The sequence below is a fragment of the Pecten maximus genome, chromosome 7 (assembly GCF_902652985.1).
Source record: "Pecten maximus chromosome 7, xPecMax1.1, whole genome shotgun sequence".
In the NCBI taxonomy this organism is placed as follows: Eukaryota; Metazoa; Mollusca; class Bivalvia; order Pectinida; family Pectinidae; genus Pecten; species Pecten maximus.
In genome coordinates this window covers 43,811,987-43,817,986 of record NC_047021.1, presented here as the reverse complement: position 1 = coordinate 43,817,986, position 6,000 = coordinate 43,811,987, and positions in this window count along the sequence as shown.

Genomic DNA, 6,000 nt, shown 5'->3' with positions numbered 1-6,000 from the left:
CTCCTTGGGGTCAATTAGTGTCACTGACCATAGCTAACCTACACTTCGGTGAGTCTGTATATTGGACAACAGAAAATAACTTACATGCAGCACTAGTGTTAGTCAAAATTTGAAGCGTCAAATTGACGAGCGGCTCAAATTATTTTCTGCGTCAATGCACTGATTTAAGATATTGAAATTATTATAAAATTATATTTGCAAATGAGCTACGAAAAGACAGTACTAAATCTATCTTTAGCCTACTGTACTACTGCTTAGCCTTACTATTGTTTGTGTTAAAAGACCATTTACATTCCGAGCAAATATGAATCAAAACAACTATAAACACACATGCGAATATATATCTTTTCTTTAAATATAGATAGATATAATTATAATGAATGTATTTATTTAAAAAAAATATATATATATATCCGCTGCCGGGAATTGACCCCCGGCCTGCCAACCACAAAATCATAAAACACGAAGTCAATCTAGACAAGCAAGAGGTTTGGAATCGGTGTATGAATATTTCATTAGGCGTAGGAATATACATTTCTTTTGAAATCGCAATGAATATTTCATTAGGCGCAGGAATATAATTTCGCCGGTACTATTTGTTCCGTATACTCCAGTTGAGCCCTTCATGCGCATGTCATGCTGTGTGCTGGAAACGACTGGCGGTAAGTTTGTGATCATAAACATAGTACAATGTGCTTTATCTTCAAATGAAAACAACAAAAGGGAGGTAATTCAAGGTTGCACAACACCACACCGGAACTCCTCGTTTTCGAAAGAGGTGTAGCCAACCCGAAGATGATCTGAATGGCACACCACCACACTGCCGTACAAACCTAACCAAGCGGGTCAGATCCTACGCTCAATTGTTTGCTTCCCGTGAAAAAAATCCATTTTTTCTTCATTGCCGTATATAATTTTCTTTTGGCTCCGGATATGACGTGACAGGTTGCGTTACTGGTCAAGATGAAGTATGTGATTGGTCAATGATGCAGTTAAAGACGAAACAAAATTAAGATTGAATGCAAGCTGAATAAGTGGATGTATTTAATAAAATGACACATTAACGAAATTATATTCCTGATTCAAATGCAGTCTTATTATCACCAAAAATGGTTCAAACTGATATAATTTTGTTGTAAGCGCTGAAACTGCGCATTTATTAATTTAGCTGGTTAATTTATTTCGCCAATAGTTTTACATTATAACCACCATCATTAAAACTATGCCGTTTATCTTTTTCGGCATAGCCGTATAATATTCTTTTGGTCCCGGATATGACGCGACAGGTGGCGTTACTGGTCAAGATGAAGTATGTGCATGATTGGTCAATGTTGCGGTAAATGCAAAATACAGGTATGCGGTTAAAAACGAACCAAAGTTAAGATTGAATGCAGGCTGATGTATCTTTTCAAATGACACATTGATAAAATTATATTCTCTGATTCAAATGCAGTCTTATTATCACCAGAAATGATTCAAACTGATATAATTTTGTTATCCTTGCTGAAACGCACTAGTTCGTTTTATAACCACCAGCATTAAAACTATACCGTTTATTTTTTTTTTTTTTTTAAGATATTTTTTTTTAAGATATTTCTTGCTTTAGTTCGTTAGTTCATTTCACCATCAGTTTTACATTATAACTAGCCCGAGTTTTCTCTGGCCCTGTCACCATATCTACACCAGACATGATGACAGGACCAGAGAAAACTTGGGTTACATTATAACAGAGACGTATACCTGATATACAAGTCTCTGATTATAACCACCAGCATTAAAACTTTGCCGTTTACCTTTTTAAAGATATTTCTTGTTAGTTATGCTTTTAGCGTCAAAATAAAATAAAAAGGTAATTGAAAGGTTTCTGGTTGAATATAATATATCTTTCAATCGAGCCCGCGTTTCCTCTGGTCCCTACACCAGATCAAGACATGTGTCAGAAACGCGACGGCAAGATTAATCTCGCGTTTTCGCATTCTCGCGTTTTCGCGTTTTCGCATTCTCGCGTTTTCGCTCTTTCGCATTCTTGCGTTTTCGCTCCCTCGCCGTCGTGTTTTCGCATTCTAGCGTTTTCGACCTAAGGTCGAGAGTGCGAAGTATGCGAGATTTGATACTTGGCCCTAACGAGCCAGCATAATTAAAACATAAATTAAAATTTCAAAGATACATGAATTAACTGTATATAATTCAATAAATTAATAAACACAAAGTTTGCTGAATTGAAATCATATAATTTTTAAGAATCTTATTTTTTGTTCCAACATAACATTTTTACACGTTTTATAATTCCAATATCCTCATTATGCAAATTCCACATGAACTTGTATTATACTAAATCAGAATTGAAATGATAAATGATTTAATATATTATACATGGTTATATATATTACGAAATATGCTGGAAATAGTGAGTGCATAACACATGCAGTATTATGTGATGGTTTGCAGGTTTTATGTATGCAAGGTAACGTAAATACCAGTTCATATCATTACTTTACCTTGAAAAGTAAGATTGTGAACTATATATGATTGACAACTTATATTCAATTTGTGCATGAAATATTTGTTTAAATTACTTTTCCTTACTATTATAGCGTGTTTTATATAGATTTACTGGACAATAAGACATTCAACATCTTTCAACTATACATATTACTCCATAGTATTCTAGTCTTTAAGTCACCTAATACATTCACAGATTTGGAAGTGATTTCTCACACCTGCCGGGAGGATAATTGACGTGTCTGTGTAACTCTAATTGGCCAGTGAATTGAAATATTTCCTGGGGCTATTACCTGAACCGTCCAGGTAACAGAAGGGTGTCACACCTGTATCAGCAGGGGTTGTGGGGAGGGGGAGGGGGAGGAGGGGATTGATAACCTATAGACCTCAATTTTTCAGCAGCGAGATATACCCAGAATTTCCCGAGACTGTCTTTATAATAACTTTAACCATATTTCAATCATCTTACAATAAAACATGCGTACTTGTGCAATTAACAGAATAATTGGAATAAGACCATCAGGTGTTAGATAGCTTTAAAAAAAAGTCAAAATTTACACGGTGCAGATAGGATTGAAAAGTTGTCTTTGTTACATTCCAAATTAAATATATAAAGTCAATTTTCCTATCAATATTTAAACGATTTCCTGCGAAGATAGACGACAAAGTTTTCACAAGAATTTATTTCATACGTCTGTGTTTCTTTTATACTCGGAACATTTTAAACATACATTTATTACCATATATATATACAAGCGAACGCAAGTCCTGCGCCCTCCAAGTCCGTTAACCTTCTCAATATATAATATCAGAGAAACAATACTGTTTTGCTCTTGGCCCACAGGTCGATCTTGCCTCGTCTATCAATAGATCCAATATATAATCATATATATAATTATGATGTATTGACAGACGAGGCTCGGACCTGTGCTTGGCCAGTATAATTACTGAAATGCTGCAACTGCTCAGAATCCAATATTCGGAAAGATAAAAGTATTTAACTCAAACCAAACATTTTGTCTAAACAGAAAAAAAGGAAAACATCTTATAATCCTGCATGTACTACTTTTACAATTTTAACAAAAATATATTTGTCCATTCCAATAAAACATTGATGTAAAAAAGAAATTAACTCACAATTCTATTAAGTAGATCTGCCACTTCTTGCGAACACTTGTATAATGTGATGTTCACTCCCTGATGTCCAGGCAGCAACTGAGGAAGTGACCAGTAACACGAAGCCGGAAATACACCTACCCCCTCCGTTGTCAAGGCAACAGATAGCCTGAGGTCCTAGGGGCCACTCTTCCTGCTGACATATAACGCAACTGGTAGCTTATGTAAGCATTTGGCACAAATTTAACAGGTCTTAATTTAAGAGGCAAAAATAGCCAGTGTATTTATCTATGATATTTTGTTAATAAATATGGTTTTTTAACAAGAGTTTCTATAAATAAAATTTAGAAACGCCAAATACTACTTATAATTACATGTAATTATCTGTGATTAGATAACTTTTGTTAATGACAAAAATACCTGTTTACACATGTAGGGACATATAATAAGCATTATATATATCCCTGACACATGTGATGAAATTGATGCCGAAATGTACAAGAAAAAAAGCATATCTTCGGGTCGAATTAAGAATTTTCAGGACTTAATACTCAAAGAACTTTGGTTTATCTTGAGAGTAAACTGCCTTATCAATGAAAAGAGTATAACTTTTGCTTGTCGGGAAAATACATTTTTTTTTGTCAGTGTAATTTTGTCGACCTAAACTTCATCCAAACAAAGGAATGCCCCTTTAATGAAAACAAAGCAAAACATTCCGGAAGAACGTCAAATAAAAAAGGCAATATTTAAATAACATAGCACAAATAAAAAAGTGCAACCTTATAAAATAAATCAATGTTAGTGATAATGAATGGGGAGAAGGCGGAAATACTTCTCAATCAATTCAAATCTGTGTTGGGAAATAAACTAAGCAAAAAATCGCGGGAACCAATCTTTAATGAGATATGAAACACTCCTAAAATGTTAATTTCCATATTTTGGTGAGATAAAAATGCCCTTAAAATACATTCTTACGTGTAGGTAAAGTTTCTTAACTACAACTAAAATAGGATTCTCCCTGTAACATCTAGCTGGAGGTGGCCAATTAACGTACATACCGGGTGACACAGGACTCAACTTGCAAGCACAGACACATATTTCACTCTATAGGGTGCATTCACAATGAATCAATTTTATGGTAAATTAGAACGTATATTGTTTAAAAGTGTTTATTTTCTAAAAAAAATAACACTGTGTATTTGTAATAATCAGTTTGAAATTAAGAACATCCTTATGTGACATGTCATGAAAATATATTCACCGTGTATTTTTTTTTTAAATTTTTAAAGCCATCTAACACCTGATTCTCGTTGAACGTTTTAAGGGTTCCCATGGAATCTATATAAAAATATGTTGGCGATAGTTTGCCCTCTTTTATCAGTTAGAGTCTATATTTAAGTGTTCTGTTAAATAACCAATTTAATAATATTGTACAACTTATGGCTTATAATAAGTATATTGGATAAGGTATTTTGGTAAAATGTTCTATGACTAATAGCTTGGTCTTAGTATTGCTTACATTATATCATATGATATATAATATTGGCAATGATTGTAATGTAATTATGGAATATTTAATGTAAAACTAGAAACGGATTTGTAACAGCTTGTATGTATTATTGCGAATACTGTTAAATCAACAGGAAATAAAAACATATTTTGATTTGCAGATTTGATTACTTTTGCATTCAACTTTTTTGTACTTCAAAGTTATTGCACAAGTAAATATGTTTTAATGCAAAATAAGTGTAACTAGCTCAGTTTTCTTATCCGATACAAAATGATAAATCATACTTTATCTTTAAACCTTCAAAGATCTCCCTCCTCTCTCTGCCCACACCTGCTGATGAGTGTAGGACAAAAGCCCCCCCGGACATTAGCCCCTAGGACAAAAGCCCCTCCGGACGAAAGCCCCCCTGGACATTAGCCCCCCCCCCCCCCCCCCCCCCCCCCCCCCCCCCCGGACAAAAGCCCCTTCTTTATAAATTTAGCTGGTATACTTTAAATAAATCTGTACTTTTGAAAAACAGAAACTATATATATATATTGTTGTTTTTATCTCTGAAATTTGGAGAATAATTGTGTGGAAAATGAAGGTCCTTGGTTCAATGTCAGTGTAGCATTATATGTCTGTGGTTAAACATAATTTATTTTTTCAAACTTAATATTATTAAGTCAGCTAAAAATTTCAGGAAAGTTCTCCATGATGAACAAATTGTTACTGATTACACATAATTTTTGACTTCCTAATATACTGCAAATATTGCTAATCAAAGAAATGCCTACAAAAGCAATAAACATTAAATTTTGATCCCTATTTACAGTGTCTCAAATTATAATATAATAAGTACCTAACCAAACATGTTGTTCCGCGTTGTAATA